This window comes from Sander vitreus, chromosome 3 (assembly GCF_031162955.1).
Source record: "Sander vitreus isolate 19-12246 chromosome 3, sanVit1, whole genome shotgun sequence".
Classification (NCBI taxonomy): domain Eukaryota; kingdom Metazoa; phylum Chordata; class Actinopteri; order Perciformes; family Percidae; genus Sander; species Sander vitreus.
The window spans coordinates 1000743-1011741 of NC_135857.1; positions in this window are offsets into that span (position 1 = coordinate 1000743).

Genomic DNA, 10999 nt, shown 5'->3' on the forward strand with positions numbered 1-10999 from the left:
CCACATGCCCACGTCTGTCTCCTCTATTCTATCCTTTGGAGATGGGGTAACAAGGTGTGACTGTTCCAGACAAAGCCAAAGGGCGATTGTCTAGAATGGGAGACTAGAAATAGCTCCTGTCCCATCTTTTATTACAGCGCAGACCTGCCACCACCCCTGATTTGGGAGATGAAATATGCAAAGTTTATGTGAAAATGCGATGGAGGATTAGAGTTGATGGCCCTTAATGTAGTAGTGCTGGACAGGAAGTGCTTTAAAAGAGGAATGAATACTTCATCATAGCATATCTTTGCAAGGAATTTCGGCAAGAGAGGCGGCTTAGTTGAGTTCCCTGGGTTTGGAAAAAAATACATTAAAATGACCTCAGGAATTATGGTGAAATGCAAAGGGCAGGGGCAGGCGGCTCTCAACTTGCTTTATATTTATCAGTTTCTGCTCACATGTTGCCTTAGAGAGAAGGGTTGGGGGGGTGAAATGACCTGACGGGAGCTGAGGGGAGGAGAAGAAGGCTGTTGATTCTCATTTCACCGTTCCCATCTCCCAGCAGGATTGTCTGAGACATAGATAAATACTGCCAGCACTGCGATTTGTAAGCTGTGCAGCAGACACAATTTCACCCATTACCTGACTGACTCCAAAGTCCAACACGCTTGAGTCCCCTGCATACAGAGTACCGTGATTTCAGCTGCTTTTGCCATTCTTGTGTCCTCCCTTTGCCTTTCCTCTAACTCTCTCTTGTCAACACCACCGGGGGACAAGGGAACTCTCACACCCTGAATACCTTTTTTTTTTAAACTATCGTGATGTGCTTTGTGCAAAACAATGTTTATCATTTGTTGCCAGTCTGGCCAAGTCTTTCATTTGTTGTGAATGTGTGTGTAATCTTAGGGCTATACTTATTTGTGTGACTTTGATTATCCAATCAATCCCAAAGGGTCTGAAAGTTGGCATACAAACATATGCGCTGCAGCCATCTTAGAGTACTTTTCAGTCTTCAAAGTGCAATTGCGAATGGTCACGCTCACATTTTAAGTCAAATTCCATGTCATCTGGAAGCAATCTGACCACATTCTACAGTACAAATAAGCACTGTAAAGGGATAGGGATGAGAAGGAAAAGGTTTTTATTTTTTATTTAGCAGATCCAAAATTATTTTCTTCCTAAGAACAGACAGATAGGGATGTGAACCAGATCTTAAAAAATGATTTAAATTTCAATTCAACAGCATTTGTGCTGAAAACACTCTAATCCTTGAACAATTTATGTCCTCACCAGTAACTCTATGTTCTCTTCGTAGTAGAGTTAAAAGACCCAAGCTACAAAAAGCACCTTCTCTTATCTCTCGTGATAACTCATCCCACAGATTGGTTCAGTTTGGTTTTATCTGGCCAGGTTGTGAGATATCTGCTGCCACCCCAATAAAATGGAGGTGAATAAAATAGATAATACATTTTTTATATATATATAATTCAGGCGAACTGGCCCTTTTAATGTAGAGATCATGCCATGTTCCACTTCTGCCATTTGTACACCATCTCACTATGGACAAGATTAGGACGTGATGAAGCCTCTATGTATTAATCTTCTAAATGCTTCTTGAATGTTCTATTTTCAGCTGTGATTCTGAATAGATTGGTCGTGATGGGTCATGGTTGGCTCTTTTAAATGCACATTCTTGTGTTGTATATTTTTAAAATCACTAAAGAGAAAGGCGTATGACAACCTGGGACTGTGACAGTAGCCAGTCTGATATATCTTATTCCTGCCATTTACCTCCATTGTTGTCCAGAAACTATTAAAACCCCATCAATGAGCCGCGCTGTTGCACTGGGTGACATGTTCCTTAATAACGATGAACATGGGTTTATTATTCACCGCTTGTCTAGTTGTAAATTTAAATTAAAGACAATGGCGTATTAGTGACTTCTGTAAATAAGCATTTCAGGCTCCCGTTTGTCCAGCTTAGCAGTAACAGTTTTATTATTGCTCAAAATGAAATAGTGGAGCAAAAATAAACATTATCATTCATATAAATCCTATTTGGTGAAGTACTTTTTACGTGTACTTTAACAATGGATTACTGTTACATCATATTAAATATGTAAAAAGGATTTAGAGACAATGTTTGACATTCAATCTCTGTACCTATAGCAGCAAACAGGCTCTTTTCTGAACTTGAGGCGATTTTATTTCCAGTAGTATTAAATACCACAGGCTTTTCTCCCCATTCTCATTCAAAGTCAAATTACGCTTTCAAGGCCTGCCAGTAATATGGGTTAATTGTTCTGGATGGCTGGATCACTTCCAAGCAGTTCATCCAATTTCCATTTAAATTGAGCTATCGGAGCGTGACATGGGCAACGCTTGGCTCGGCAGCGCTGCAGACAGGCGACACCGGCACACCGCTGGCTGGGGTGCATAGAAACCTGTTTACAGGTCATACTGGAGACCCTCAAGTGGCTTGCAACAAATGATATGTAAGCACACACCTTGCTGGTTCTCTCAATAGGGCTTTAAGATGGAGGAGAGAAAAAAACCTTGTATAGTCAAACCGGTCAAGTGTATATTCATTGCTTCATTGTCAGTCTCCTGTTGGCTGTGGCTCATTGTGACCCGACAACAATAGAGGAGAACATGGTGCTCCTAATTTCTTTCTTTACCTCCTGCTCTAGTGATTATTTGCTTTTGGAGCAGGGGTCTTCAACGTTTTTTAAGCCAAGGACCCCTTAACTGAGAGAGATGGATCAGGGACCCCCTACTACATATATTGTATAAAATGAAGTTGCATTTTAAACTGGTCCTACAATAATGTGTAGGGTGGCCTAAAGCCTTTATACATACCTTTTTTATGGTGCATACAATACTAAACTCTTAAAATAATAATTGTTGATGTGATTTTATAAATCATGTTTTAATGTTAAACATTGAATTGAAAGCACAGTGAATCCTTAGGATTAACTGTGTCTGTGGATGGCTACCTTCAGATTCGTCAGCGATTGTGGTAACGTTAGCTGCCGCGGCCTAGAAGCTGACTTGCTAGTTAAGCTAACATTAGATCGTGCGCTTGCTTGTCTCTGCTGCTTACTCATTTTGTCCCTTTCCAACTCCTGCACTCGATGAAATCTTGGTGGAAAGTCATCAGTTATTCAGGTATAAAGGAGTTAATCGGGAGCCCCCCCGCTCTGCGTCTCACACCTACATCGCCAAACCGGAAGTCCGTGGATGGCTACCTTAGAGACTACCTTACCTATAGGCCAGTAAGCCTATCATTTATGGGTTTTTTGTTTTTCCACAAATAGGCTGATTTATTCTCTAATAATATGTGGGATTCATTTTAAGAATTTTTTATTTTTGAAAAAAACCCGTAATTAATTCATTAACGATAATTTGGTGGCCCCCCTGCAGGAACGCTGAGGACCCCCTATGGCAGTGGTTCTCAAACTTTGTTATGTAAAGGACCTGTAAACTGAGAAAAAATTAGACCACCAAATCCCATTTGATAAGATTTTGTCCCAGGGTCCACCACCTGATTTTTATTTATTTTATTTTATTTATTATATTATTATTATATTATTTTTTGCTTTTGGATGTTTTATTACAGAAGGTGTATGGAACCCATGATCAAAATAGTAATACATTCTGCCATTGTGTTACTTATGGATGGATTTATAGTAGTGCTGTTAATCGCATAAATGTCAAAGTTAACTCGCAATTAATTGCACATTTTTATCTATTCTAAATGTCCCTTGATTTCTTTTTGTCCCATTATTTTTTCTCACTTTAAGATATGATACTTTTAAAACGGTGCCTGAACCGAAAGATTTATATATATATATATATTTAGGGAGCACCTTGTTCAGTTGTATTTGTCTGTTCTGTATGTTCAAAAATATAAAACAATAAAAAGTTGATCTAAAAAAAAAAAAGGAGCACAAAATGGCGAAAAACAACCACTAGATGGGAAAAGGGTATTTTACAATAACTGTGAATGCACCACGAGGCTGGCGAGGCGAGGTTGAGTCTGTGTTTTTCAGACAGCGGCAGCTACAGTCTGGTGTTAGAATCCTCTCCAGTGAAATACAGACACACTTTACACCGTTTAGCTGTCAGCATTTTAACCGTGTTTACTCCAGCTGCTAGCTAACGGTAGGCTAATGTTACCTGCTGCTAAGTGTAGTGTTGACTAGCTAACAGTAGGCTAACGTTACCTGCTGCTAAGTGTAGTGTTGACTAGCTAACAGTAGGCTAACGTTACCTGCTGCTAAGTGTAGTGTTGACTAGCTAACAGTAGGCTAACGTTACCTGCTGCTAAGTGTAGTGTTGACTAGCTAACAGTAGGCTAACGTTACCTGCTGCTAAGTGTAGTGTTGACTAGCTAACAGTAGGCTAACGTTACCTGCTGCTAAGTGTAGTGTTGACTAGCGTCCTGTGCGGTGATGTTTCAGTTCCCTCTAACGTCCGTTTTCGGAGCATCAGAGATGAAGCGCAGGCATTTAAGTGGCATCTAAATGAGGCACCGAAATACGCGTTGCTATTCGGTCCGGTAGATAACGGTCGTTAAAGCACTGGTGCCGTATTAGCACCGGGTCTCGAAACTCTTCGGATCTACACGATTCACGTGGATGACATTTTCTAAACTACAAAGTTTGCTAGGCCAAAAAGAACGTTAATTTCACGATAAAAAAAATTAAAATGGGTTTGTGTTAACGCCGTTAATAACGCGTTTAACTGACAGCACTAATTTATAGTGAATCAAATGATTCCCCTTTTTGCTGGGGACCCACTGGAACCCCCTCAAGGACCCCTGGGGGTCCCCAGACCCCACGTTGAGAACCACTGCCCTAGGGGTCCCGAACCCCCTGTTGAAGATCTCTGCTTAAGAGTAAGAGCTGCACTGCTCTTCCTCCTCCTCTGTTTAGTGTTGGTACCAAGATGCTATTTTGTTTGTCGTTGCCATTGCAGCGTTCATGTCACAACATTTCTCAAACCCTTGGACACGTTCACCATCAACAGCACGCCCCACTGACTTTAATTTGAGCTGTTGATTTAAGGCTTCCGTTTTCTTCTCTCTTATAACGTGGACTCTAATGAGCCCTGATTGTTTCCTCCCTCTGCTATTGTCATACACTTCTTTATTTTGTTTTTTAATCTGCATATAAAATCAAGGGGGTGCATTTTATTTCAACAACGTGAATACATAATCTTTCATCAGTCATGCTTATCAAGAGTCATGCTTATGTTTCCTAACAAAACAAACTTGCTTTAGAATATAAGAGGCAGAATTCATCAAAACACATCAAATACACCAGAGGACTATTTTGTTGCTTCACCTATAGTCCTTTTGAATTTGAAGTCAACACTCCCCCCTTCTGATTACTCATTTACAAGAGAGGTATGGTGTCTCAAATCCCAAATTTAACCCTTTACTTTCAGATGTTTTACCACTGCACTTAATGTCAATATAAAGGGCTACCTATAACATTTTCTTCATAGACAAAGACAAAAGATGAACAGTAGAGGGTGCTAATGCAACATTATATTGGATGCAATCTGCAGTTAAACCATAAAAGAAGTAATAAGTGGTGTTCCATGCAATAGAGGAGTTACTGGCATAGGTTATTGGAGCTCTCTTTTTGGAGAGCCACTCCAAACTGAAGTCGACTCCAAAACAAGAAAAGAGGAAGAAGTGGGTCTAAATGCAGTCAGTTCTCAACTGTAACAACTGGATGAAGATCTGTGCACAGGGGGATGCTGAGAAACACCCGGACACACCCACTCCCCTCTAAACAGCAATATCGAGCTTCAGTTTGTGCCTCTCATTAACAGAACAGTCGAGTCATGCTAAGCATTCGCTTTTCCACTGTTCTGACTGACGGTGATCTTCAAACACACTAAATGAAAAAAATAATGAAACCATCTGATTGAAAGATATTCTGTCTGTTGCACAATGAACAATTATTTTGACCCTTTTTCTAATTTTTTCTTAATCTAAACAAAGATGGTAGCCGTACGTTACATTCAGCGGCTTGTGACTCATGGTAGCGTGGTCGCCCCTTCAACCACAAGATTGGCAGACAGAATGTTTTTTCATCCAGATGTTTGAAGAGTCTTTAAGAATTCTGGACAAATGTTCTGAAAGCAGTAAGTGTTGTTAAACGACCTTCTGGGTTTTTCAAAGATCGCTGAATATATCTTTTTTAGAAAATTGGATGCTTAACTCGGTCTCTTTCAAATATTTTCCCATAAAGAAAAACAGGGTTCAAGGTTTGACTGAAAAAGTTCCACACATAATAGTGTCCCTCTTTGTCCCAATGCCAAGCTTTGTGACTTCAATGTAATGGTAATACATGAGAGGCACAATCTGTGGCTATGTCTATTGCATCCTCCACACATCACAGAGTCAGCCCCTGTGCTCTGTGGATCAGCTTGGATGGCTTGCATCAGTCATATCCAGCCCAACTTCTCATAAAATCCACACCATTCTGTATCATCGATTCGATCCCTTTTAGAAATGGGCCCCATGTCACACGTATTGTTTCTAGATTGAAAAGGCGTTGGCCAACATCTGCTGTAAATCATAAACCTCCATTAACCAGAGAGGGATCCATTCTGCCACCAGGCATCAGCTCCCTCTGTCTCTTTGTTCTGGGTCAAACCATTGTCTTGGTTTTTATTTTTGCAACCTTAACAGGCCAGACCCTCCATCACTGTCTCCGCCATCAGAGGGACGACTCTCTCTCTCGGGTTTGTGAACAACAATGATGTCGGGTACAACATTAAAACGTTTAACCAAGTGCAGAGGCAGCGTGACCCCCACAGGCTCACACGATCAGTCAGGTCAGGATGAGAAAATGGAGGTCACATAACACAAACATATTATTCTAAGACACTAAATGACACGGAGGGAGAGGTCAAACACACTTAGGTTCATGTTTGACTTATTTCATCTGGTCTTTATTTGAGTTAATTTAGTTCACCCAAACCAAATAAAAACCTTTGTTGTCACCTCTCAGTGGTATAGCCTATCTATGTTTTGGTTTTCTTTGCTGAGGTTCTGAGATATCGGTCTCTGAGACATTTTGGTTTTGTGGCTTCTAATATATTTATAAAATCACAACATATCAGACTTTATCAGGAATAGAATGATGAAGTACTTGACTTATTTCCATTGTTGTCCCTGGTGTGTACACTCAAGACAGAAATAAGCATTCAATGTCTGACATTAAGATATATTAGAAACTAAGGACTAAAGACCAAAAAACAAGTTATTCCCACAAAAAATCACATAAGATAAGGATTGTGTGACATATCAATCAAGATGCAAATATCAATGAAATAATGATTGAAGAATGAAATACTATCTAACAGGCATTAAACTGAAACAACCTTAAAAGAATAGTTGAACATTTTTGGAAATATGCTTATTTGCTTTCCGGTGGAGTGTGTGATTTGCTGCTGATTGGAGCCTTATACTGAACAGACATTAGAGTTGTATCAATCATCTCATCTAACTTTCCTGCAAAAAGCACATTTCCCAAAATGTTGAACTATTCCTTTTAAATTTAAACCATCTGCATTGCTCGATATCATTAGCAGTAAGTGAGAAAATGTGTTTTGTTTTTTGTTTTTTGTGTAATTTTGGTGAACTGACCCTTTTAAAAAAATGCATTTAGGTTCAGAGAGGAAAGTGGGAATGAGAGAAATAATGAAATGTCTGTTCCTTTTGTTGTTGTGGTAAACATGCTTTTGTTATTGTGTGGAAATACCTAAAAAAAATCAGACACAAATATAAAAACAAATGTTCTGTATCTTAGACACTACAATGAATAATTTGTCTACGATTTAATGCACCACGACTCAGCCTGTGAAAGGCTGATTCTGAACCAGACTCAGCTCTCCTACATTAGTAGTTCCCCTTGCGCTGCCCTTGACTTGAACACAGTGAGCCCGAGGCGCTGGGCTGAGGGCTGGGCTCCCCCAGGCTCCCCTCCCCCAAGGACACTCTGCAGGTTCCCTGCCTGTCTGCAAGGAAAAAAAGAAAAGAAAAAAACAACATGTCCAGATACTTCTATTGTTCTGTGCTCTGATCTTCACACAGGTTGCTAAAACAAAGCCCTCTTATTAATATTTATGGCCTCTCTGATGGGACGGGATCAATGGAGAGAGGAGAAAGAAGAGAGAGTGTGCTTGAATAATCATCATCCATCTACGTCCAGCATTCTCTCTCTCTCTCTCTCTTCTCTCCATCTCTCTGAAGTAGATGTGATGTTTTAAAGAGGAATTCAGTGTGTGAGCAGGAGATGGAAATTTGATGAGATAGGAGAGAGAAATGGCTGTATTCGTGTTTGCACGTGTGTGTGTTTATTTTTGCTTCTGTGTCTTGCTGGCTGCCACCTTTTTATTGAATTTTTTTACCCCAGTTTTTCTTTACATTAATAGCTTAATGAAGCAACACACGCTGCATCCCCATTTGCCTTCATAAATACAAGTATATCCTTCTGTACTGAGATCTGTTTAATGCCTAGCAGTAGTTTCTGTTGACTTTCCTTTGCCTTTATTTCTTCTCTTTTCCCAGCTGAAGATGTGTGGGAGTCAACTGCAGAGTGGATTTGTAACAGACTCCTGGTGTCTTCATTGGCAGGCCCAGCATGGTGGATCTCCAAGATGAAAAGTCTGACAGCCTGAGACAGTCTGCTCTGCATCTTCAGTAGGTGGGCACACTGCCCAGTGCTCAGTAAGCGAATTAGGTGGGCAGTATGCCCAACACTGACCCTCCTGACTGACAGAGGCCCTGCCGAGCGGGCTTTAGCTCCACAAGGAGAAAGTTATTAATCAGATGTGTTTGCTTCTTCTTGCTTTTCCTGCAGAGGAGGAGGAGGAGGGGAGACGTGGCTTGGTGATGAATGCCCTTACTTCTACGCGTTTCAAAAGTACAGTTTATCCATGAGGAATGGAGCAGGTTGTACATGGGCTGAGGGGAAATTGCCTTTTCCTTTGACCTGCAGCCATGGGTGAGGAAGTGAATGGAACGCGATATGAAAGTGTCTGCCCTCTGCAGTGATGAATACGGTGTAAATTAGAAGAAGAGGCCTTTCAATCTCGAGTGCTTTGGCTTTTCCAATTCTTGCCGCTTTAAATTGTTTTCTGTCTTTTGCTCCACAGCCCATTCCTGCCTCCTTCATTTTTTTCTTAATCTCTCTTTCCTTTTTTTTTCTCTTCCATTTTATAGCTTCCCCCCCACCTCCACCCACTCCACCCCCTCCACACTGCAGCAGAGTTCTGGGGGTGTGCGGGTTGACAGGTTGAGCTCTGGGAGGTCGAGAGGGCAAGGGCAGCATTTGCAGATTGCGGGACAGAAAGCTGAGACAGCACGGCCTCAGTGGGAACGCAGTGTGCAGCAGGAATGGCCAGGCCATGCAGAGTCACAGAGAACCAAGTCCTTGAGCCGTGAGTAGAGAAGAAATCAACACAAATCCATAGAGTCTGGACGTGGGCTGGCTCGCAGGCCCCGGTGCCCTGCGTACGTGTGCACTCATTGGCATATGGTGTTTTGCTCAAAATGGATTAGACAGAACCCCTCATGAATTATTGTGAAAGAACAGGATATTGCAGCGCAGCACCGAGAGATAAACAAATGAGTGCTTTTATCATGTCTGCCTTTAATTGATATTCATGAATGTAGTATTTCATATGCAACATAACATTATTAATACTATTATAACAATCCAGTGGATGAGTGTTGTGTGTGTATGTGTTTGGGATTAATTTGAGCATATGAAATCCATAATCTCCAGTTTTATCCTGCAGCTATGGTGTGTGTGTGTGTGTGTGTGTGTGTGTGTGTGTGTGTGTGTGTGTGTGTGTGTGTGTCCAATGGACTGTTTAAAAAATATTTCTGATTCCAACTGCACTCAATGGCTCTGTTGCTTTCCCCCCCTAATTTCCACCACTTTGTAGTTCAAATAATTCCACATAGAACTAGTATTTGTAAGTGTTTGTATAGTATGTATATATATATATATATATATATATATATATATATATATATATATATATATATATATATATATATATATATATATATATAAATATATATATAAAATGGTCTTCCATAAACTTAACATTTTCGATCCCCAGCAAAGCCTTTGGCAGGTAAAACTTTAAATGGACACCCAAAGAACTCCATTTTAAATTCTAATCAAAATGGCAGGTTTCATACCTCAATTGTGCAAATATAAATCTTACTTTTTTTATATTATTGGTAAACGTGTGATGGTGATGCACTCTGCTATGTTTTATCATGGGAATCACTCATGTCATTGGTGCACATGTTTTGCCAATGTTAAGTGTTACCTAGAGAAACTTCATTTTAATACATCCAAAACTGCCAATTTAACTTCTAAACTTCTACTTCCTATATAAAAATAGTCCATTAATGCATATGTGCATCATGGAGAAACACAAACACTTACAATAAAATATTTGTATTAGGGAACATACAGTATACTAATAAAATATCTCCTTAAAGTCAGGTTCTAACCGCGTTGAGCCAGATTGTCGCCAGTATCCTAGAACTGGATGTCATGGAAGAGTGGTTTGTCGTTGATTCTCTCCTAGAAGGGGAGGGAAGGAGGGACATTTTTCTTTTTACCTGTGTACAACCTCTGCATCTGGCTGCTTCTCCCTCTCAATCTACAATCTGGGTGTTTGCATCGGTTCCTTGTCCTTTTTGCAATAAAAAAAATGTGAGATATATATTTTTTGACTGCACTTATTTTTCATCCAGCACTGGTATTTGTAAAGTAAACAAAGACAACTTAATATAGTGTCTAGACCAAGACTACTTAGAATGATGAGCTCTAACCCAACAGTTATGATATAGTGATAGATAGTGTTGACAATCTGAAATGTTTTCTTTTGAATGTTGTTAAATTGTGACTGTGTTCCTTTAAAGTCACATTTAAGGGAAATTCCAGCTCATATGGTTAAAACATTATTA